General features: G+C 46.8%; 2 protein-coding genes across 8 annotated transcripts in view; one reads left to right on the top strand and one right to left on the bottom strand.

Moving 5' to 3' along the window:
* TG (thyroglobulin) overlaps nt 1-24,993 on the top strand; it is a 269,572-nt gene that overhangs the window by 194,817 nt on the left and 49,762 nt on the right. The window lies entirely within an intron of this gene.
* Nucleotides 1-24,993, bottom strand: part of SLA (Src like adaptor) — a 66,526-nt gene that overhangs the window by 23,623 nt on the left and 17,910 nt on the right. For 3 of the 4 annotated variants that reach the window (XM_016959891.4, XM_016959888.4, XM_063817391.1), the window contains exon 2: nt 14,449-14,726. The exons of the other annotated variant lie outside the window; for it this stretch is intronic. The gene's annotated coding sequence lies outside the window, so the exon portion shown is untranslated. The remainder of the gene's footprint in view (nt 1-14,448; nt 14,727-24,993) is intronic. 4 annotated transcript variants of the gene reach the window in all.

Genomic DNA, 24,993 nt, shown 5'->3' on the forward strand with positions numbered 1-24,993 from the left:
AAGATGAGATTGGTGAAGATTGGTTACTTTTGCGCAGCTCAAGTTCTTTTATCAAGGGAATGACAGAAAAACCACAGAGAGGGAAGTTGCTAGCAAATGCTGTTGGTGGCAAAAGTTTCCATTCCTCCGCACCCTTGCTGAGGATGGTAAGCAGCCACAGCAGGGTTTGTGTGAGAAACCAGGCAGCATTTCAGGTGGCCCAGAAAGTATCTCCACTCAGGGGCCCTCACCATCAACTCTGTGTGCCAGGAATTTGGAGTACAGGAGTTGTGTGTCTGTACAACCAAAGGCATGAGGAGAAGGTACTTTCTGCTGCTACTTTTTGTCATCCTTTTGAGTTTGTCAGCATGCTTTAACAAAGGATGAAAGAGGAAAACTTCATAACAATTCTGTGGACTGGCTGCATGCTGCTGAAGCCCTTTCACATCAACTGTTACTTTTGATCATTGTAAAGTCCTTGCATCATGCTTAAGCTCATTGTGCAGTGAGGGAAACAGTCTCAGAAGGGGTAAGTGACTTGTATGAGGTCACATGGCAAGTAATTGTAGAACTGAGATTTGAACCACTGATGCTAAATCTCTGGGTTGCTCCATAACGGTTTTCAAGTTAACCACCCGGACTTAAATTCTGGCTGTGTACTTACAAGCTAGATGACTTCGGGCAAGTCATTAACCTTTTCTGTTTTTGTTTTTTTGAGACGCAGTCTCACTCTGTCGCCTAGGCTGGAGTGCAATGGCACGATCTCGGCTCACTGCAACCCCGCTTCCCGGGTTCAAGCGATTCTCCTGCCTCAGCCTTCCAAGTAGCTGGGATTACAGGCACACACGCCGCACCCAGCTAATTTTTGTATTTTTAGTACAGATGGGGTTTCACCATGTTGCCAGGCTGATCTTGGACTCCTGATCTCAGGTGATCTACCTGCCTTGGCCTCCCAATGTGGTGGGATTACAAGCATGAGCCTCCATGCCTGGCCAAGTCATTAACCTTTTTCTGACTGTTTTGGGGAACACTAATTGAACAGTGTTGGGTTATGGTCACAAAATTAACTGAGATAAAGCATGGGAACCACTTTGAACGTGGCCTGGCATAGAATACATGTTAGTTATTACTCTGTTTACTGATTGTCCTTAATGATAAAATTTCCAAGTCTGTACCTTCATACAAATATTTTGGAAAGGGACATAGATTATCAGAGAATAGGGTTTTAGGGAAGCCACGTTCCCTCTGGATGGTGGAAGCACAGAGAGGAAGGCCACATTCATAAATAGAGCTCTGCCTGCTTTGTGGGGTCAAAGAGAAGAGACGGAACAGGGTCCCCCCATCGGCCTGCAGCCCAAATGGAAACTAATCTCCCACCTACCTGTGTCTGCAGCTCAGGATCAAACCTTATGAAGGGCACAAAAGTCAGCCCATCCAACTCCCACCCTGGCCTTGAGTCCTGTCTCCATGCCCTGTGTGTACAGGTTCTGGAAAGAAGTACACTCTCAGAGCAAGGCCCTCCCCGGGTTGAGGGAGGTCTGCACTGCTCCATAATTTAAGGGAAGGGGTGGTGTGAGGTGAGACTCCTACTATCTTAAGAAACAAGGAACACCAAAATGAGAGTTGTTTAAAAGTCCGTATATCTTAGACATTTACATGAACAACTTGTCACTTACTGCTCAAGCTAATGCATAGTAATATTCCCAAGACAATGACCAGGCTCGCAAAAGCTATAGACTCATAGTGCACCACAGAAGGGTTGGCTAGAACGGGCAGCATGTTTAAAGTGAAGCGCAAATCCCATCCTTTTTGGATCCTTGTTGATCTTTGTGACTAGAAAAGAGGATGCCCTTGCAAGTTTGAGGCTCGGGCCCTTCTTTCTTCATGCTTGCCCCTACCCTCCTCACAAACCAGAAAAACATGCGCACCCAAAATCCCAGGGCCTCTGACCCTGGTAGGAACTTTCTAGCAGCTGGGCAGGTTCTAACAGCAGCACCTGCAGTCAAGGAGGGCAGGGATACATTGGCCTTGTCTCCATTCCTGAGCCTGGCGAAGGTACCCAAGAAATGTGCTTCCCCAAAATGCTTACAGAAACACAGCAGGTGGCGTGACTCCAACCCACATTCCCCGCAGTTCAGCAGACACTTCCTGGGCATCTCCCCGGTGCCGGGCCCTGGGCTAGAGCCTTGAGGAAGTCAGGATCCCACCCACGTAGTGGGAGTGTGCTGCCTCCGAGGCCCGGGTCAGGCAAGAGGGAAGAGGCAAACCAGGCCTCCCTGGCCCTGAGGGGATTGTAGCCACAGGCGCTGTCCTGCACAGGCCTCGGGAAGCATTCGTGTGACATGCAGAGGCCGCTCTGCACAGGCCTCAGGAAGCATGCGTGTGACATGCACAGGCTGTTCTGCACAGGCCTTGGGAAGCATGCGTATGACATGCAGAGGCTGCTTTGCACAGGCCTCAGGAAGCACGCATGTGACACGCACAGGGTGTCTTACACAGGTCTCAGGAAGCATGTGTGTGACATGCACAGGCTGCTCTGCTACGCACAGGCCTTGGGAAACACACATGTGACATGCACAGGCTGTCCTGCACATGCCTGCCTCTGTCCTGCTCCTTGGGCTTCCTGGAACCTGCCAGCTGCCTTGGTTCCTCAGCCTCCTTGTCTATCATCACTGAGGCCTTTGGGCTTCTGGGGAAAGTTCTCAACATGCAGAACTAACTCTGAAACCACATGTGTGCTGGCCTTGCCCATTTGCCACCATCTCCGGTGTCCCCAGACACAGCAAACTGTCCCAACAATGCCTTTCTGTCCTTTCAGCCTGACTCATCAACTGTCATTCAACACCTAGTGATTGTGCCCAGAACCCCGCCCCCATAAGTTCCACCCCTCCAGATGCCAGGGTGCCCCCAGCCCTGCCAGCCTTCCCTCCCCTCCATCCCCTCCCCCAAGCTGCTTCTAAGCAGCAGGCTCCCACCACAGTGTCTGATCTCTCCCCTCCTTTATGTCAACCATTCCAGAAAACAAGTCAGAACAAGATTTTGCTATCCATCAAAGAGAATTCCAACATCCTCTCTCTTCCCAACAGCTCTATCATTCTTCTCAAGCATTTGCATGCTATTTTGGAGGGATTCCTGGAATCCACTACAGAAAAAAAAAAAAGCCTTTAAATTTGCATTGTTGAGATTGGAGAAATGAGGTTCATCCAGGAAAAGAAACGTACCCAGGGTCACGAGATGAGAAAGTTTGAGTCAGTCCTAGAGGCCTGGGTTCTTCTACGCTAACAGTCTTCTCTCCTGTTGCTTGCACTCCCACCCGTTCTGTCTTGCCAGTCAGAGTTCAGTCTCCGTGACAGAAGGGGCTGTGTCCGGGCTATATGACCACCAAAAAAACCATCAGGTCTCAACAGCCCTTTAGTGGTCTGCTCAGTGGCTTTCTATAGTCTTCAAGAAGGAGTTAACTTATCAGAAAGAGGCTTTTATTTGAGAAGAGTGAAAATGCCCCCAGAGAATGAGAGCTGGAGTCTCTCTAATGAAATGGCTGAACAATTTGATTTAATCTGTGACAATTTTATGCAGTGGCTGAAGGTGGGAGAGAGGGTACCGGAGACATAATTGCTTCTAAGAACAATAGAAAAGGGCAAAAGAGAAATGAGTTAATTAACACTGGCTCTGCAAATTCTTGATTTCTTTCTCCCTTTCCTTGGTGGTGTAACTCTTAGGTTTCTGGGTCATAGAATCATAACTGCTATTACCTTATTTTCCCTCCGGTCTTTGGACCAATGTTATTTCCTTTGTGTGAACTTGGACCTTGGTTTCCTGTTCTGAAAAATGAGATGAGTAGAAAAGATGATCTCCAAAGAGCGAGCCTGATAACCCCATTTAATTTTAGCAATCAAGACTCAATAGTTTTTAAAAATTATTAATAAAACAATCATTGGCGTTTTTCAAATGAAGTCCTATTAGACAGAATCCCAATCTTGTCTTTGTGTGCTACAGAATCAAGGGAAGACAGTTAATGTGTACAACCACCTTCTGTGAGGCAATCTGCAGATATTGTTGTGTTTAATCTTACAAGCATTCCCGAGGGCAGATACTTTCACTTTGTTAGTGTGAGATCAGGGGTTAGTCACCTGCCCACTGTCCTGGAGCTGGAAACCTTACATCTCCGGACTTCAGGACCTACACCTTTTGTTCAGGACCATGCTGCTGTCTCTCCAGCGTAAGGAACTCTGGTCAGTGTGCAGCTGGCTGCCATTTGAGCAGAAGCATGGCATGGAGAGGTCACATACTGGCATGGCGTTGCCGTCGACAACGTGGGATATGCCGGCCAGCAGCCCTCCTCTTAATAGGTTTCTGTTTCGCAGATCTGGGTCCTTTCATTGTGTGCTCTGCATTATCTCATAAATCCAGGTGGGGAGGCTTCTCAGAACCTTCCATTCCTGGGACAGTGTCCCAGGACAGTTGTATGCACCTGGTCCATCTTGTGCTTCTGATGCCTGGCCTTGCTGCTGGGAAGGAGGGTAGCCCGAACCCCTTTATCGTGCACCGAAGGGGAGAGAAATTGAGGAAGTCCAACCAAGGGAAGGTAGGTCATAAAGCCAGGAACTGAACCCTTGGTGACAGTTAGAATTAATTTGAAAACATACTTAGGGATGCTACCTTCCCTTTGTTCTTAGAAATTTCTGCTGCAAAGTGTGACAGCTATAAGCCCATTCATATGACCTTCTTCTAAGGCATGGAAGTGTGGTGCGGCAAGTGGAGAAGCCTCAATGTCCACCATATATGTGAATGCCAACAACAACGGTGATGACCAGAACACCCCCATCCCACAATTGGTCAGCAAGCATCCTCTGCCAGGCACAAAGCTAAGTACTGTCCAGCCAGTATGTCCTGGGTTGCTCAGAACAACCCCACTTTATAGCTGAGATAAATTAAGTGACTTGTCCAAGGTTATACTGCTAGGAAGAGCTAAAGCTGGGATTCCAGCCAGGTCTGCCTGGCTCTAAAACCTGTGCTCTAACTAGCCACCAGTGCTGCCCTGTTTTGCTATCCTCTGACAGAAAAGAAGAGATTTTCAAACCCAAGAAGGCAACAGAAAAGTGATTTTTAAAAGTTATCAGGCCGGGCGCGGTGGCTCACACCTGTGATCCTAGCACTTTGGGAAGCTGAGGCAGGTGGATCATGTCAGGTCAGGAGTTCAAGACCAGCCTGGCCAACATGGAGGAACTCCGTCTCTACTAAAAATACAAAAATTAGCCAGACATGTTGGCACACGCCTGTAATCCCAACTACTCAGGAGGCTGAGGCAGGAGAATCACTTGAACCCAGTGGGCGGAGGTGGCAGTGAGTCGAGATCAGGCCATTGTACTCCAGCCCGGGGAACAAGAGCGAAACTCCGTCTCAAAAATAAAATAATAAAATAAAATAAAATAAAATAAAAAAATAAAAGTCATCAAAGCAAACCTTAGGAAGCATAAACTTTGGGGGAAACTTTAATACAATGGAGGCCCTGAGAGATCTCTTGGATGTCACTTGGCAGTGTTTGGAAGCCCAGGTCTGGGTTTCCATTGGGGATGAGGGGTGCAGAAGTGCTGCTGGGAGCAGAAGAAACAAGAGAGCGAGGCCCGTTGAGGCATGCTGTGGTCAAAAGGGCAGGAGTGAATCGCAAGGAATGTTTTCTAGCCTTTCACAGCACTATTTTTAAAAAGCTGTTACTTAGGAGGCTGAGGCGGGCAGATCACGAGGTGAGGAGATGGAGACCATCCTGGCTGACATGGTGAAACCCTGTCTCTACTAAGAATACAAAAATAAATTAGCCGGGCATGGTGGCAGGCATCTGTAGTCCCAGCTACTTGGGAGGCTGAGGCAAGAGAATGGCGTGAACCCAGAAGGCAGAGCTTGCAGTGAGCTGAGATCTCGCCACTGCACTCCAACCTGGGTGACAGAGCGAGACTCTGTCTCAAAAAAAAAAAAAAAAAAAAAAAAAAAAAAGCTGTTACTGCTGTGGAACAAAACAAAAGAAAAGAAACAGAAAGGAATACTAGCTGTGCTTTTAGAATCTCTGTTTCATAAAAATGTGCCACTTAAATGCATACACGTGGAAAAATATTAAAGAGAAATTTCCAAAATGTTTCCAAGGACTCTCTCTGGGTAGTGATTTTATATGTGAAATTATAAATTTCTTGTTTACTTACACATTTCTAAAATACCCAGATTTTCTCCCAAGTGCATGAATTGCTTTTATAATCAAAAGGTTGGAAAGAATGAGGGCTCCTTAAAGAAGAGATTTTCAAAGCAGGCAGGCCTGAATGCAGATTCCAGCTCCCAACCTACTGGCTGTGTGTCCCTGGGCAAGTTAGTTCACTTCTCTGAGCCTTGATTTTCAAATCCACTAATTTGGGATACAAGTATATGCCCTATGGGGTTGTTTTGAGGTTGAAATTATGGGTCATATCTAAAGCAGAGATATGTTTGGTAAATGGCAGCTAAAAATTTACCAAAGCTAGATCCTGTGCAGGGGCTGGGGGGTTGGCTAACTCACTGTGCAAGCCTGAGCAAGTACCTTCCTCTGTCTGGGCCAAAGAGTCCTCAAATCTGATGGGGAAAGGGTTGGGCTGAACAGTTAGTTGGTCATGGCTCTTTTGCCTCAACCATTTTCCCGCCGTGCCTGTACCCAGTACCGGCACAATTGACTAGGGACTTGCTCAGTGCTGCCTGTGGTCTGACCCTTCCTTTCAGGAAAAATAAGAGCTGGCACAGGGGCTTAGCATCCGGTGGTCTCCCTGGCAGGATTTCTGGGGTCACCCACCACATCCTGACCTCACTTCACAGGTGCACCTCTCCGAGTGCGAGGCTGGGGGCTGCCGAGGCTGCTTACCCTGTGACCTACATAGTCCCCTGCTCTCCTCTAGGGCAGGTGCAGCCGCAGGCCTGTTCTACCTGCTCCCACCCCACCCCCATCTGCTTCTCCTTTCTCTACACTGCAGAGGAGGGCTGCGGCATACCAGGGGCTCCAGGGGCACTGGCAAGACCTACAAAGGCAGGCAGCCAGCTCAGAGAGGACATGCAACTCCCAGCCTTCTTCTCAGGCCTGACTCCAAGCCAGAGGCCCTCAGAAACCCCTGGGGAAGAACATGGGATCCTCTTACCTAAGATATTTCAAACAACTGGAATCCCAGCATGTTGGGAGGCTGAGGCAAGTGGATCACCTGAGGTCAGGAGTTCAAGACCAGCCTGGCCAACGTTGTGAAACCCTATCTCTACTAAAAATGCAAAAATTAGCTGGGCATGGTGGCAGCTTCCTGTAATCCCAGTTACTCAGGAGGCTGAGGCAGGAGAATCACTTGAACCCATGAGGCAGAGGCTGCAGTGAGCTGAGATCGCACCGCTGCACATTCCAGCCTGAGTGACAGAGCAAGACTCCATCTAGAAAGAAAGAAAGAAAAAGAAAGAAAGGAAGGAAGGAAGGAAGGGGGAGAGAGAGAGAGAGAGGGAGGGAGGGAGGGAGAGAGAGAGAGAAAGAGAAAGAAAGAAAGAAAGAAAGAAAGAAAGAGAGAGAGAGAGAAAGAGAGAAAGAAAGAAGGAAAAGAAAGAAGGATTCCCTAGAAGCTCAATACATAGAATAGATGAAAGGGAGTAGCTGCCTGGGGCGGGGGGCTCAGCTCAGCATCTCATCCCTCTACTACTCTTGATAGGATACCTCAATCCTGGGGCATCATAAAGCATCACTTGAAAAGTAGCAACTCAACACTCTCACAGGACAAGGGAAAGGCTCAGAGAGGGCAAGCAATCTGCTCAAGGTCACACATTAAGTTTGGATGAATGCATGACTCCCTGCCCAGCACTCCATCCCCTGCAGGAGAGGCAATGCCCATCTATCTGTCAACCAGGCTGCAGGCCTGACCATGTCCAGGAGCCTGTATGCTGGCCCCCTCTACCCTTGAGTGTCCAGAAGGGGATCTCATACACTCTCAGGCTAACAGAGAGGCTGGGCTTTATGCTAAGACCAGAAGAGGATGGAGGTGTCCTAGTGTACATTTTAAGGTCATTTTAAGATATCATGGAAAGAAGCCAGATTTGAGGCCTGTCAATGCTGGGGCAAGTTTTAATTCCATTCTTTATTAAGTCACTAGACCACTCTTTCTGCTGTTTTTGTTTTTGTCTTTAATGAACACAGTCATATGTGCCTTCCTGGGTATTCTCATGGAAGGATTGGCAAGAGGAGGTGTTGAGGGCTGTGCACACCCTACAGTCTCCGTGGCTCACCACCACACTGACGCAAGGGCCTCAGTGACCCAGACGTGTCAGTACAGTGAGTGGGCGTCTTATGAAGAGCTGTCTGGCATATGGAGGCGGGCAGCAGAAGCCATTCCTGACGTGGCTTTGATAGTTCATGGAAATAAAAAGAGCCCATTTCTTTCTTTCTAGATACACTTTCTGTACACAGAGGCCCCCAACACAGGGATGGTGAGGTGGGGCACCACCCAGTCAGCCTGTGGCTCTGTTGGACCAGAACAAATTTGCTGACAAAACCAGGATATAAATGGGGTTTGGCCTAGGCCAGGTCCTGGGTACCTCTAGATCGTATAGCAGGCTGGCCTAGCAAACATTGGCAATGAAGAAAGAGTGGTAAAGACAATTATTTTAATCCTAGCCATTACATAGAATGGGGAAACAGTGACTAGGAAACAGGCGTTTTCTTTTCATTTCAAATGTGGATACTTGAGAAAGGCAGGTTTCATCACAGAAGGTGGAGGCAGATGGAAAGTTTCATGAACATCCTAAAGGTCACCCAGGCTTCTAGGCACAGGGACTATAAAGTCCGTGATTTCTTTATTGCATCGTATTTCCCAGCAAGAGTAACTTTTCCTTTTTATTCGTACATGTGAATCACAGCATTACTCATAAACTTATCAAGCAAGATGGGAATCAGCATTTCACCTGACACAGCATTTGCCAGTGACCTGATCTGGGATCTCCCCTCACTGTCAGTCACTTGTCCAGGGACATGGACCCCAGAACCCCACACTCTGCAGCTCCCAGGCATTTGGTCTAATGGGGCTTGGTCTCTCTAAAGAGATCTCCATGATGTTTTTAATTTGCTATTAATGTGCTCCTCTTTTGAGCTCGCTGTTCCCTCCTTAGCTCCTCAGGAAAGCCAATTGCCTTAGGGTGGGTCACAATTCGACGGTCATTTGTGTGACTGAGTGGTGAGTGACCGTCTCCCCTACTGGACTATAAGTGCCTTGAGAGCAGCCAGCAGGTTTGTTTCTACTCTCGGCTGGGGCTCAGTAGATGCTCCATAGGGAAATAAAAGGGAACAGTTAGAAACAGAAGAAACAGGCCGGGTGTGGTGGCTCGTGCCTATAATCCCAGCACTTTAGGAGGCCGAGGCAGGCGGATCATTTGAGGTCAGGAGTTCAAGACCAGCCTGGCCAACATGGCAAAATCTCATCTCGACTAAAAATACAAAAATCAGCTGGGCGTGGTGGCAGGTGCTGAAATCCCAGCTACTTGGGAGGCTGAGGCAGGAGAAATGCTTGAACCCAGCAGATGGAGGTTGCAGGGAGCCGAGATTGTGCCACTGAACTTCAGTCTGGGTGACAGAGCAAGGCTCCAGCTCCCAAAAAAAAAAAAAAAAAAAAAAACAAAAGAAAGAAAGAAAAGAAAAGAAGAAAAGAAAGGAACTGAAGAAACAATGTGGGCCTAGGAGACCGCGGATTTGTGATATGCTAAGAAATGTCAAACAATCAATGTTTCAGGGGAAAAATTCCTAATAGTGTGTGCCAATTTCTGTGGTGTAAATACTCCCACCATGCTGACTTCCAGTTTCCAGTGTGACATCTCTGAGGACGGAGCAGGAAAAAGATGTGTGGAGTGCTCTCATAAGCCAGCACAGGCCGCATCCAGACACCACTGGAGCGAACCGACTCTTTATGAAATCTTTCTCCCAACAAGCATCTGTTTTTGGAACAGTTGCCTACAGGCCTCTCTATTTGTTTTCAAAACAAAAGAGACTAATCTAAGTGGGCATCCACTATGCGGAGGGCCTAAAGGAGGTATTTAAAATACACGGACTCATTTGATGCCCCCAAGAACATACTGTTTTATAGACGAGAAAACTGAGTCTCAGAGAGGCTAAGTGACTTGCTCAGGGTCGTACAGCTAGCTCAGGGCTGGGGCCAGCATGGGCATCTGAGTCTCAGAGAGGTAAGTAATTTGCTCAGAGTTACAAGGCTTGTTCAGGGCTGGGTCTAGCCTGTAAATCCTTTGTCTTTTTACTCCCACTCCTAATTCCTTCAGTAATACCTTCATCCCAGCTTAATAAAACTTTAATTCTAAAAGCAGATGCTCTAAGAGCTGGGTCTGCTGGCAAGACCAGAGGAGAATGCACACAGGCCTGGGAGCTGGTGTGCACCCTGCCCCGTGTCTGCAGGCACCCTCGCTCCTGACCGTGGTGAAGTTGTCCCTTCTCTCTGGACAGTAGTTGTCAACTTTGTCATAAAATCACCGGGATGGGTGGCTCCAAGACTGTGAGAGGAAATTTATCTCAATTGTTTCCCCTAATTTTATCTAATTTTCATTTTCTGCACTTTCTGTCTTTAGAACCCACAGTGGGCCAATCAACTCCCCTGAGATTGTGGCCAAGTCACTTTCCTCTTTTGGTGTCAGTTCGCCTTTCTATAAGTAGTGAGGGAGCCAGCTGGAGGCCTCCCTGTGTCCACCCCAGATTGGTGCCGGCCCTTGATGAGGCTTCGTGTACAACAACAGGAGAGGGGGCGCCAGTGCGTATTGAGGAATTGTGTGTCCTAGGTGTGTTACATGTACTCTCCACTTGACCTCCACAACTCTCTGGAGTATGCATCATTACACTGAGGCCTTTGTCTAACCGGGGAAACCAAGGCCAGAGCATTCACATAATGTGTCGGAGTTTGCCCAGCTGGAAAGTGCTGGAGGCGGGACTGGAATCCAGGCGTCTGGCTCTAGAGCCTGGCTCCCAGCTACCGTGTCCTTAGGCCTGAGGAAAGGGATGGAGGGCAGCTTAAAGCAGAGCTCTCCTTTTTTCTGGCAAGGTTATGGTACTTTTTTGTGTGCTAGAGGGTTATGCTTGTCGTAGTTATTCAGTAGGTGGATTGATAGGTTTGTGGATAGAGCGGTGCAATGAGAGGTGGGTCCAGACGCTCTGGTGCTTGGAACTTGCATTCAGAGGATGCATATTTTGAGCTGATTGTCCATGTGACTTGGATGGCGTGCAGTGGGGAGAGGGGAGGAGTGGGGGGAGGAGGCGCACCTGCAAACTGGAGGGAACACGTTCAGCTCCCAGGGTTAGTGGGAGAATTAAATAAAACCGACTGCACTGACTACACTTGGTCCCCTCTCTTCTCTCTCCCTGGCTCTGTTTCCTTCGCGGCACATACCACGATTTGTCCTTATGTATTTGTTTCTCTAAATGCTTACTGCTTCCAGGGCAACTTTCTTAGGATAGGGTTCATGTCTATTATATTCCTCAATGAAAAGCCATGATCTAGCCGGTGTCTGGCACATAATGCAAGCTCAGTTAGTTAGAATGAATGACTGAAGGTATTGTATATAAACTGCCTGGCACAGTATAGGCAAGAGGTGGTCTGCTTCCAGGGAAGCCTGGACCGTCTGAGGTAGCTATTTTGCCCCAAGCACAAGCCAGCAACAATTCTCACTTTCTTCGGAAGCTCTTTAAGTCTCCCAACTTCACTCACCAACCCCCTCTACACACATATACACACCAAGTCCTCCAGCCCTGGTTCTAGTCTGCCTGGTGCTAAGGAGCGAAGTGTGACTTTGCAAAGCTGTTTGACAACAAAAGAGAACCACCGAGCCCTCGACCCCTAAAATTGCTGTCTTAGCTAGAATTACCATAATCAAATTGCCTCCTCCCTTAGCGGTTCTCAGATAGGAGGAAGTGGTTTGAACAGAGTGTACTTATTTCCTTCGGAACTTGTAGGGAGATTGAGAGAGGGAGGAAGTCGATCACGTGATGTGACCTCAATGGATATTTTATTGCAGGAAGAGAGGGATAGATGGATAGATGGATGGATAGATAGATGGATAGATAGATAGATGGACAGATAAATGTACGAACAGGACCCTTGGGCTGCTAACAAGGACCAAATGGTTTGGTCTGAAATATGCTGGAAATTTTGATGGGAACTTTAAGTTTCAGCCTCTCTCAGAGCTGGGAGAAATACATTCTTGATGAATGTCAAATAAAAACATAAAACCCAGCAGCATCTATTAATGCAGGGCACTGATTCAGGTGTACTAGAATGAATAATTTCTGTCTTTAAAAAGGCTCATTTCCCTTGGAAACACATTGCCAGATTTCACAATTTAGAATGGGGAAGTTTTCTTCTGAAAGTGACTTAGGAAAGTGTTATTCGGAAAGCGACTTTAGTTTGCTGCAATGCAAACCTACCCCGTCTGTTTCGTTTATATCAGATGGAGGAACAAGCAGAAATACATATTCAGAAAAATGGAGGAGTGCCCCACTCATTACTTTAGCTGTTTAATCCATCATATTTAACACTGTTTATTAATAGCTTTCTGCCTAGGAAATGTAAAAGGGATTGGATATATTTTAATTGTCTGATTTAGAAATGATATCAATAGCTCCTATTTAGTACCTATTATCTCCTAGATAGTACATGTAAACTTCTTTCAAACATACAGAGAAACTGGTCTTCTTTTTACGAGGAAAATACTCAAAGGGGCAAAGTGACTTGTACAGAGTCACAGAGTTCTTTGGTGGCCGACCCAGAATGTTGACTCAGGTGCAGCTGATTATGGCACAATCTTTCTATGTTGCCATCTTGCTGCTCTGATCTAGATTGTAGATCTGTTTAAGATGAAGGAATCTAATTAGATTTCAATTTGTCTATTCCATAGGTTTTTAATATTATTATACTTTCAGAGCATATTAAGCACTCTTAAATAGAATTCTTCTTCTTATTTTTTTTTAGATGAAGTTTCGCTATTGTTGCCCAGGCTGGAGTGCAGTGGCACAATCTCAGCTCACTGCAACCTGCAACCTCCACCTCTCGGGTTCAAGCGATTATCCTGTCTCGCCTCCCGAGTAGCTGGGATTACAGGCACCCGCCACCAAGCCCAGCTAATTTTTGTATTAAATAGCATTCTTCTAAATGGAGACTATTAGTTGCAACAAATTTGCCAGAATTTTTACCTGGGCTTACCTCTCCACTTTTCAAAGGACCACAGCCCAGTTTAATAGACTTGCAGCTCAGCATCTCATAGCAAACTACACAATGACAATTTAAAGACTATGGGGTGCATTTTTCCTAAAGTCAAGGGCACCACTTTAAACACAGGCCTCAGCTCTGCATCCGCTTGTTCTCGCTGAGACTCCCCCAACCCTTTAGAGCCCTTCACTTGCCTCTACCTCCCACCAGCTCCGTGACTTGGACAAGCCACCTAACTTCTCTGAGCCTCATTTCCTCAGTTTTCAAAAGCAAATAACAATCACAATCCTATAGGATTGTTCTGAGGATTGCAGAAAAATAACTTTTTATGCATTGCTCCTCCCCAGCCACTCGGGATGGTAGATATCACCTCCTGACACCCCCATGCACAGCCCCAAATGAGGACATTCTGAGGCCAAAGCTCAGGTCACTTCTTTGACACCAGGCTCTCTCCGTATGTAGACACCTAAAAGAATGTGGAGTGTGCCATATTTCTTAGAAAATTCCCGTTGTCCTAAATCTCTTCCAACTCTAACATGCTGTTTTCAGAATTTATATACTTCACATGTTTGCCTTTCCTTTGATTCCTCCTTTTCTCCATACACATACCACCTGCTCAGATTGTTATTAATTATCTTCGGCATCTTCTTAAAGAAGATGCATACAATCACACTCCAAGTAGCGTTATTGCAATCCCTCAACCCACCTGGCTCCATGCACCTTTAGACATCATGACTCCAGCCTGATAGCATTTACTGAGCACTGCTGTATGCTGAAACTGGCCTGGGCACCTAGCATATGTCAATTTCTTCACTTTGCCCTATACCTGTGTGCATTAGGTACCATCATTGTCACTTTACAGATGAGAAAATGAAGGCCTGGAGAGGTTTAAATGAGTCCGTCAAGGTCGCACAGCTAGGAATTCTGATGGCAAATCCCAATTGTCCTTTGTAAGAAGCCTGCTAAGTACAAGCCTTTTTGGTGAGAATGTCTCCTCTGGCAGCATCCTGCCCCTGCTCCTGAGCCCTTCTCTCCACAGAATTATGCATCCAACACCCACTGAGCCACTGCAGTGTGCTGGGCACCAGGTTGGGGGCTGGGCTTCTCTCAAGACATTGCCCCACCTGTTCTCAGGGAGCTCCTTTCTGACTCCAGAAAGTCAACCCCTGCCAACTGCATGTTGAAGAGGCCCTGAAGTCTCTCCCCACCCCATCTCTGCCACATCCCCCCAAAATACCTTCACACACTGGGCATGACTCCTGTGGGAGCTGTCTGCAGAGGGATTGCTGGGTGCAGAGTCACTGCCTCTCCGTCTGTCAACTGCTGCTGCTCCAGAATAAACAGGCAGCCGGGCCTCTCGCGGTTGTGGAGAAGCAGCCCATGCTACCCAGAAGAACTGCAGTTGCTAAACTGGCCGCATACTTCCTCTGCTAGGAACGAGGAAGGCACAGGGCTTGCAGAAGGGCAGGTTCCTGTTTTCAGTAACCACTCTGAGCAAGCTTCTCTCTGCAAGGACTGGGAAGATAGATGGGTTATTAATTTTTTTACAAAGCATTTGAGAATATGGCCAGCTTAACTCTAGATTCTGGGATTTCAGAAGCTTGGTCTTCTTTCTCTAATTAAAAGGCAAATCAATGGGGCTGTGAATTTGCTCTTGTGCATCCCCAGAGCTCTCTGGGCCCACGAAGGCTGTGGCTAAGAGCTGCAGCTTCTCTGACTTCGGTTTCCCAATTTTTGCAGCTTCCTTCTGTTACTGCCGAATGGACCCCAGAGCAATGCTTTGAGATTAAAGGAGACTAAAGAGACACAATGACTTGGTGCCAATGTGTGGGTCAAGGGAAAAAAACTAGAAAGAACATTATGAGATGGCAGTTGTTTGAATATATACTGCACAGTTGATAATACTGTTCCAGTCTTAAGTTTCTTGGACATGGTAATAATACTGTGGTTATGTGGGAGAATGTCTAGTTCTTAGGGGACACGGGTTGACCAAGAGGATGTCTCGTATCATGACGGCTATATCTTTCAAAGAGTTTGTTAAAAGAAAAGCTGCATCCCTATATCTACAGCCATCATATTGGCACAAAAGTTATTGTGATTTCTGCCATAGAAGTGATGGCAAAAACCACAATCATTGTGGCACCAACCTAACACATCTACATCTGTATATCAAGACACAGAAAGAGAATGAGGAAGACAGAAAGCAAACGGGACAAAATGTTAATACTTGGTGAGCCTAGGTGAAGGGGATATAGGTGTGCATTGTTCTACTCTTGCAACATTTTGGTGAGTTTGATGTTAAAATACGTGTGTCTTTATGTTATATATTATAAAATGTATGTTGTATATGTTATACGTTATGTAAATATTGCATATAAAATCTCCCTACTTACAGTATGTGAGTCTCAAGCAGAGAAACTCAGGCACATGGGGCTTCAGAGCTTACTGATGAAACAGGTAAAATTTCTGGAATGCTGACCCCAAGATTGCCTGGGAATTGCCTGCTTGAGCTTGGAATGCCAGGTAACCACACGGGGATGGCCCTCAGAGCCCCTCACAGCCCCTCACACCTCACAGAGTGGACAGAGCATCAGAGACTTGAGTGATCTGTCCACAGTCACACAGCTAGTCCCAAAGAAGAGCCAGGGCCGGAATCTACGGCTGGTGACCCAGGCCCCAGTCCAGTGAGGCCGACACAGCCACCCTGGGACAGTCATTTGGAAACCTCACTTGGGGTAGTTTGCAAAGATGAATCAAAACCCTCAGAGCTGCTTCTAAATTTAGCAGGCAGGCACTCTGCACTAGAGAGATGGTTCCTTAGACAACTTGTGAAAACACCCGCTCAAGAAGAGCATGCTGGGAAGGTACAAAGGAACTATTGCAAAAGACTGAGTGGGCAGTTTGCTTTACAGGGAAGAGGGGATAGGCAGAAATATGCAGAAGTGGAGATTTTCCCCCAAATTCACACAGAGGAGTAAAAGAGCTTTAGACTGATAGTCAGAGGTATGAGTTTTGTGATGACTTTTTAATAGACACTTACCAAGCAAGAATCTAGTACAGATGAAGCTCTGAATTTATTCCCTGTCATTTCTTTAGTAAAACTTTATTGAGCAAGGCATATTCCACAAACTGGGATTTAGCTGTAAAAAAAAAAAAAAAAAAAAAAAAAACTGCAAAAGCCCTGCCCTTCCCTGTACTGTACTTAATTTAAAGGGGACTACAGAGACATGGTGACTTGGTGCAATGTGTGGGTCACGGGAAAAGAACTAGAAAGAACATTATGGGGTGGCGGTTATTTGAATATGTACTACACAGCAGATTCTACTACTTCCCATAGGAGGAGTCCTATGGGAAAGACTGAATATGTGACTATCAATTATGGTGACCCATCAAGGAAACTCAATGGGTTCATGGGACCGAGGGGCGCAGATGTGCTACTTTGCACAGGTGGCCAGTCGTGGGGTGGATGGGCTCTCTCTAGAGATATCATTAGGCTGAGAACTGTAGGAGGAAAGGAAGCCAGCCCTGGGACAAGCCAGGGCATGAGAGGTGTGCGCAGAAGGGACTGCTGGTTTCACACAAGCTTTAAAAGTTTTTGGGAAAGACAATCAGCCCTAAAGATGTTCAAGTCAGAGGCAGAGGCAGACAAGAGAGAGGCCCATAGAGTGGGTTCCTGTTCAAGGGGTCCCGTTCACAGGAGAAGCTACAGAAGAAGGAGAAAGGCAGGATGCAGAGCCCTGGAGGTCAGGGCTGCAGGCTCTTCTCTGTTTTTTTCCAGTAGGTCATTGGGTGACTGGGGGGCTGCTGCTAACCTCCCCTGACCCCCAGCCCTGGGTGTTTATGACCTCCCTTTCGCCTCCTGGAGTAACCGAGGAAACTCAGTAGGTTTGAGAAAGTGTTCCTCATACTGGGCACTGTGCTATCCCAAAGCCTGGGCTGTGCCAGAGCAGGGGGATGGAATGGAGGTGTTGGCCCTGGGCCCAACCAGAGAGGGCAGGGCTGAAGCCCGATGCCACGCTAGACAGGTGACTCAAATCTTAGGCCTCTGTTTTCAGTAACCCCAAGTGGGGTCTCAGCCTCAGCACTTTGGACATTTTGGATCAGAGCATTCTCTGGTGTGTGTGTGTGTGTGTGTGTGGGCGTGTGTGGGGCAGAGTTGCAGGGCTGACCTGTGCATTGGAGGATGTGCCACAGCATCTCTGTACCTGACCCCCTAGACAGCAGGAGCCCCCCGCACCCCTCCAAGTCGTGACAACCAAAAATGTCCCAGAAATTGTCAAATGTGCCCTAGGGAGCAAAAATTGCCCCCAGTTGAGAACCACTGGATCATACCCATCCCCAAATAAGACACGTGTGAAGGTTGTTCTTTCTTGGGTTGTAAAGTGCTGCCCTGAGGGCAGTTGGTTTTCCTGCTTTTGTGTGGACTCAGCTCTGCAGCACGTCTGCCTGTGCTCTCTGGTACACATCTCAGAAGCTGCTGTATAGCAAGGCTCCTTTGGGTGGCTGTGTCACCCATCCTTCCTCTCCACCATCATACACGTGACCCAAGAAGAGGAACTGGTTTGTGGTCTGTTCAGGAGTCCCTGGGAATTAGGGCTTGGAAGCTACAGTATGGGCAGCCTGTGAGCTGCATCTTAAAGGAGAAGCAGTTTGCTGTCAAGAACTGGGGTGGGAGCATGTGAGCCACGAGCTGCCTAAGGACAGTAGAGGAAGAGCAGGAGGTGGACTTCTCACAACAGAGGCCCAGCCAGGGAGGACTGTATTGTGAGTTCGCTTCCATGTCTTCCCTGCTCCTCCACCACCCTAACCATTCCTCTCCCAACCATTTTCCATACTGTTCCTCAGTGATTCACACACCTTTTTCTTCTAATCCATCAAGAAGTCTCGAGTCCAAGAATATTGTCATTTATTCAAGCATGCATTTTGTGCTCTATACATTCATTCAGTTATTCATTCAACAAACTTTTGTTAGCACTCACTGTGTGTCAGACGCTATGCATGTAACTGTACTATGTGCCAGGCAAGACTAGGCCCTACCCTCAAGGAGTTCAAAGCTAAACACTCTTTTTTCTCTGTTTTCCAGGCCCAGAACAAAACAGTGTTCACTACGTATTTGCTGAATTACTCAATTTAGCCAACATCTCTTGTAAATTTCGTGTATGTATAACCTATATTCAGAGGACAGATGGGGAGAGAATTCTCAGGTAGTGCATGAATGTATCTCCATCCCTCCCTGCCCTCAAGGAGTTTCTGATCTAGCAGAGGAGACAGACACACATATCAAAACCCCACGGTGTAAAGAAAGATGTCAGTAGGGAGGGGGCCAGGAGAGGAGACCAAGAAACCTCTAGGGCTCCTGGTTTCACACAGGAACTTCATGGCACTGAGGCATGGCGGGACCACATTAGATTCCATTCCAGCAGCTTGGTCTTCTAGGTCCATGTACTGAGTCAGCACAAGAAGCAAAGACAAAAACACATAGCAGGTGATGCCCCCACCAAGGACGTCAAGTGTAAGCATGGAGTCAGGCCAGGCTCTGCTGTACTGGCCGAATGACACTGTCAGGAGGTCAGGCTTTAGGACTCAAAAAGACACCCAGTACCATCTGTGTAGGAAGCAGCTGATTTCCAGAGGGCTTTGCAAATTAATTAGAATTAACTACTGGGGCCCAGACTAATGACCATAGGCAAATAATAACAATGCCAGCCATGCATGGATTGAGAGTCACTCAGTTAAGTACTAGGCTGTGGTCATCACCTTATTAAAGTGAAATGTTCCCCTATGTAAAAACTAGCTTTACATACTTCACGTTGTCAGGAGCCAGTTGTTATATTTCTCCAACATGTATTGATGGGTTTCCCAGGGGAAGCAATAAAAAGCCACTTCTCCAGCTTCAGGTCTCGGAGGAGTTCCAGGTTCTAGGAGGTTAAGAGCTCCTAAGGCAATTCAGCATCATGCGGCAGATGTGATGTTGCAGCCCCATGCTGGGTCAGAGTCACAGCTTGGTCCAGTATGAGCAGATTTCCATTCCTACTTTATAGCTTGATTTGTTTTCCTCTTTCAACAGAAATATTCAAAAGTTTGGAAGAAGGAAAAGGCAGTCTTGGGAACTAGAAAGCTTTCTATCGATGGAGAAAACCAAGTGTAAGCTAATTCATTTGGTAGAGAAGTTCAATACCACTTATTGAATGCAAGGCATGACACTTGGTGCTATAAAACTGTTGATGGGATTCCCATATCAAACCATATGACCTTCAAGATCGCATACAAGATAGAAGTTCTCGAGAGTAAAGTTTTGCCCCCTCTATGGCTGGATGAGTGCTGACCCACTCATACAATAATTTAATAACAGTTTTTTGAACCCCTTCTATGTGTTAGGCATTTCTCTGGGTATGGAGTTAGAGAAATAAATGAGTAAAGTCATAGAAGGGAACTGAAGGCATGGGGACAGTAAGAGGAACTCTCCCCTTAGAAAGGTGACATTTGAAATGAGTCCAGAGTGACTCTGGCATGAAAATCAAGAGGAAAAAACACCAGGCAAAGGACATAACTGGTACAAAAGTTTGGGGCTGGAAATGCTTGTGTTCAAGGAGCAGACAGAAAGGAAAGGGAATGAATATTGGGGAAATGCAACTTGGCCTTTGCGTATATTACGTATTTAGTCTTTCCACTCACTCTATGTATCTAGACTTCACCTGAAGAAACTGGCACTCATAGGGCTTAACATAGTTGCCTCCAGTCACTCAGCTGATGAGTGACACCACTAGGCCTAGGCTCATGGGCTCTGGAAGTAGGAAATTTGCTGTCACTATTTCACTAGCCTCCCATTGGGTCTTCCCACGTCCCACCTCTCCCCGCCAATGCTCCCTTCCCATCCTCTTTCAGCCCTGTGTTTCCAAATAAGACTCAGGCCCTGCTGCCATCCTCCTCAAGCAGCTGCCCCAAACTCAGGACCATCTTCATCCCTTTCCCACAGGATCCACTTCACCCCTTTCCTGGTATTCAAAGCTCATCAATCTGTTCTCTACCCTCCTTATCAGCCCCATGGCAATGTCAGCACTCAAGGCCTCCATGCCCCACTCACCATAGGAACTCCCCTACCACTGTGCATTGTAGACAAGCCCCTCACCTCTTCCTCATGCACTTCACCACTGCCCTTTCTTTCCTGTGTGGATGCCTTTCCCCCTGCAAGGGCATGGGGCAGGTCCCTTCAGGCCCAACCCAGTGCTAACATCTAGGAAGATGTCCATGCATCTTCCTAGATGCCTCTCAACCAACAATGATTGCTCCCTCTCAGAAGGCCACTTGGTGTTTTATTTGCATCCTAGGAATGGGACACATTGCGTATTGGAGTAACGAGCAAGAGAGGATTTGAAGTACTTAGGAGTTGTGTGATCTTGTGGGACTCTCTGATTCTTTCTCTCAGCCCAGTGATGTTACTAATACTACTTTATCATGAGGGTCCATACATAATAATGTGTACAGCCCACCTGGTCTCCTGGTCTAGCGCAAGGTGCATAGGAGGGGACCCACCAGATAGAGGTGCTTTTCTTTCCTTTCAAATTGGAGCCTGAGCTTGGGAAGGCAGGAGTATGTCTAACCATGACCATGGAGCCTAGCACAGAGGCTATCCCCAAAGATGTGATCCATAACTATCCCTCAGTAAAAGAATAAATGAGGCCGGGCGCGGTGGCTCACGCCTGTAATCCCAGCACTTTGGGAGGCCGAGGCGGGCGGATCACGAGGTCAGGAGATCGAGACCATCCTGGCTAACACGGTGAAACCCCGTCTCTACTAAAAATACAAAAAGTTAGCCGGGCGTGGTAGCGGGCGCCTGTAGTCCCAGCTACTCGGGAGGCTGAGGCAGGAGAATGGCGTGAACCCGGGAGGCGGAGCTTGCAGTGAGCCGAGATCGCGCCACTGCACTCCAGCCTGGGCGACAGAGCGAGACTCCATCTCAAAAAAAAAAAAAAAAAAAAGAATAAATGAAGGTTGTGCCTTTTGAATTAAAGTAAATAAATTGTGAATGGTGACTTTTCACCTCTGGGGAAGACAATAAGCTAACTATGAAAACCATCTGCGGGGAGAGCAGACCCTATTGTTTCTCTGGAGATAAAAGTTTATGTTTCTGGAACATCTCCAAAGTTGGATCAGTGGTCCATCTAGATGAGCTGATTTCTCCAGCTGGAGTGGAACCTAAATGTGTATGTCATCAGAATCTTCGGGAGGTCTTTTGGCACTAAAAATATTCTCAGGAAGAAGAAGAAGAAAAAAAAAAGTAGCCGCTTTATGTCCACCACAACTGTCTGCTGCGAAGAGCTGCACAGATACGTTGATTCGTTCAAGCTGTTCTCTTCTGTCATTGCTCAACCTAGACCCACTGCCTCCACATCGGGGGAGACCTTACTGTTCTCAGCCATGCAAGGGTTGATGAAGAGGTCAGCAGTGTTCCCAGAGGTTGGGAAGTTCTCTGAGCAGGACCCAATTTCAATTGTTTGCAATGTTGCTTTCTTTGCTCACTTCCTGTAGCTGCACTCCTGTGTAAGCCTTCCTGCCTCTGACGGATTGTCACACAGGCCCCACTCAAGAGAACACAGCTCCAACAGAAGCTCAGAGGAGGAAACAGGCATCTCATTTCTAAGCAAAGAGGGCTCTAGCCAGGAATGTTGAAACCTTGTATTGTATCTTCCCTTGGTGCCAATTTAGAGTCTATCTTCTGCAAAGGGCACAGAGATCCTTGTGAACTCTGTTTAAGGACACAGACAAAAGACAAAGTCTTCCCATGTATATGGTGTATGGTGTAGGGTGTACGGTGTTGGTGTTGGTGGTGTTGGGTGTTGTCAGGCCCCATGAAGGGAATTTTTTCAAGGGTGTCTCGTAACACCAACCTTCCTTATCTTTTCTATTGGTCTGACTTTCAAAAACTGTAAGTTCCAAGAAGGCAGGAGTGTATCTGTTTGGCCAGTTATTGACAGCTAGCTTTGGCACTTTGCATGCCTGGGGCAACTAGCAAAGGTCCACTGGAAAGAGGGAGGAAAAGAAGGGACGGAGGGCAGGAGAGACAGGGAGCAAGTTAAGAAAAAAATCTTTCCCTCCCTGTAGATTGCAAACTTTCTTAAGGCCTTAATCATTTTTGATTCCCTGCAGCATTGGGCACATAGAAGGAGCTCACAGATGCCCATGGAATTATCCTGATAATCAACTAGCTTGCTGCAGCAGAGCAGGCTGTGGGCACCGCGAAAGTGGAAACAGCGGCTGGACATTGAGCGATAAGGCCTTTGCGGCTAGCTTCCCCACATCACCGGAGTCAGGCCTCTTAAACACTCTGCCCTGGTATTTTCACCTCCTAAACAATAATGCCATTAAACCTTGCCCAACCACTTCTAAGTGTGCTTGAACAGCACAAAATGAGGGTAGGATCTGTAACAGCATTATGATGACTTTTATTACAGTTTCCTCTAATGTTCTCATTCTATGATGCCTTAATACTTTCATGGCATATACTTTTTTTCTAATGATAAGATTCTGTTATTGTTATCAGTTTATGCTGTTAACAATTTGCCAAAGCAAACTCGAAACTAGCCTCGATGTAATTTAAAACAGTGTCATCCAGTTATAACCGACTAGATGGGTGTGAAATCATCTGTCAGCACCTGCTTCGGTGCCCACTGAGCCACAACTAATTACACTTAGTCGCGTGGGGCAGACATGGAGGGAGAGCAATGAGTAGGCAGGCCTAGTTGCTATAGAAATAGTTCTGGCCAAAACAACATTTCAATCCCAAAAACCATTTTTAGGCTGGAAAATTTTATTTTTGTTTGAGTAGCAATAATAAATAATTATAACCTGTAAAGCATGGTACAGATGTCAGTTATCATTATTTATTATTGGTAATACTTTATAACCTGTAAAGCACTATACAGTTGTCAGTTATCAAGTATTTTTTGAACCTGTTACTTAATTTTCACAAGAACTCTTTGAAATATCAATTGATTTTAACAACTGCTACCACTATTTGTTGTAAACTTGAAACATGTATGCACTTTACATGTTATCTCATCAATTCATCTTAACAAATGAATGAGGTAAATATTCTCATCCTTATTTTACATTAGGGGAAACTAAGGCACTGGGACTTTAAATAGTTTTCCTAAGAACACACAGCTGGTTAGAGGGGGTGTTGGACTTGAATCTGGGCTGATGGACCCCATGGCCTATGCTCTTGATGCCACACCTTGAAACATATCACATACCCATTTTACAGATGAGGAAATGGAGACCCAGAGAATGAAGCCAATTATCAAGTTGTCAGTGCAAGAGTCAGTAAGATTTCTTCAACCCGAAAGCCCATGGTCTCTCTATTTTTTTTCTGCATCTCTTTAAAATAATAATAACTATTTTATTTGAAGAGGATTTGAAGAGGATAATGTTGGAATTGTGTGATGTGGGTTCCAGAATCTAAGCAGGCTCACGGACTCACGTGTGCCCTTCTCATCCAGTGCCCTGCTGCCCCGTCCAGGTTCTAGTGAAGCCACCTCCTCCTCAGATGGTCCCTCTGCACCCAGTAGTTCCCAGTTTTCCCCCTGGCTCCCCTCTCTCTGCATGGAGCCACCTCAGTCACTCAGCCCAGGCCATGCCTCCTGTGGCACTGTCCTCTGAGAGGTGACCCTGATCTCTCCCACCTTCTATGCCATTCCCTCTCCTGTGCTCATGAGGCCATTCCCACCCACCAGCATCTCAGAACTTTCTGCATGCATTGTGTTTTCTAGGGCAGGCATGGTGAGTCCTTTCTGCTGGTCAAGAGCTGGCCCATGGCATTTACTGGAGGAAGGAGGGAGGAAGCAAAGAAAGGAGGGACGAAATGGAGAGAGAGGGGCAGTCTAAGGGCTACTGGAAGGAAAATAGAAAAAGACTTTGCCTCTGTCTAGGCAGTCCCCACTGCTCTAGCTCTTCTCCTGGGCCCTGAAACAAAGCTGCAGAAAAAAAATGACTAGAAAGAAGCAGTCAGGGTCTTTTACAAGTTATAATGATGAAATTATTTTTAAAAGGAAACATATGCCCATGTGTATGTATGAAGTGCTCATTGACAATGGAAGGGAGGCTCAGGAGCCTGCATTTTAAATTCTCTTTGAAATAAGAGGGCAGCCATTGCCTCGGCTATCATTCATGGTGTCACTTTTAAAGTGTGACACCTTTGCCTGGGAAATCAGAAATTTTCAAGTGCCAAGCATTTAAATGGCTTCTGACAGCCAGAAAGTGACAGAGGCAATTAGGCTTCATGTTTGTAACAGATGGAAAAAGGCATTTTGTCAAGTCTGCAAGACCTGTAGGAAAATATGACAGGTGCCTGCTCTGAACTAAAGAGACAAAGCCAAGGCTCAGGTCCTCTCCATTTCCCAGCAGAAGTGCCTGGGAGAGACCCCTTAGAGCGCTCTCCCACAGGAGCCTGGGAAGGCCTCCACACTGTGCCTCCACAGGCAAGGGGGACAGTTCTACAGCTAGACCACATGGACTGCCGTGCCTGTCAAAGATGTCTGCAGAAGGCAGGTTGAGTGCAGATTCTGTTTGGCAAATAGAGGGTGGGTAGTGTCATGGCTTTGGAGAAAAATGGCCTGAATCCAATTCCCCAGCAGTGGGTGATTTGGGACAAAGTCATTTACCCTCTCTGAGCCTCACTCTTTAATAAAAGAGGCACAGTCGTGTCTCCCTGCTTCAGAGGTTTAGTGAGCACAAACTGAGAACAGCATGTAAAGTGCTTGGAGCACACCAGCTCCGCATTACT

Source organism: Pan troglodytes, chromosome 7 (genome assembly GCF_028858775.2).
Source record: "Pan troglodytes isolate AG18354 chromosome 7, NHGRI_mPanTro3-v2.0_pri, whole genome shotgun sequence".
Classification (NCBI taxonomy): Eukaryota; Metazoa; Chordata; class Mammalia; order Primates; family Hominidae; genus Pan; species Pan troglodytes.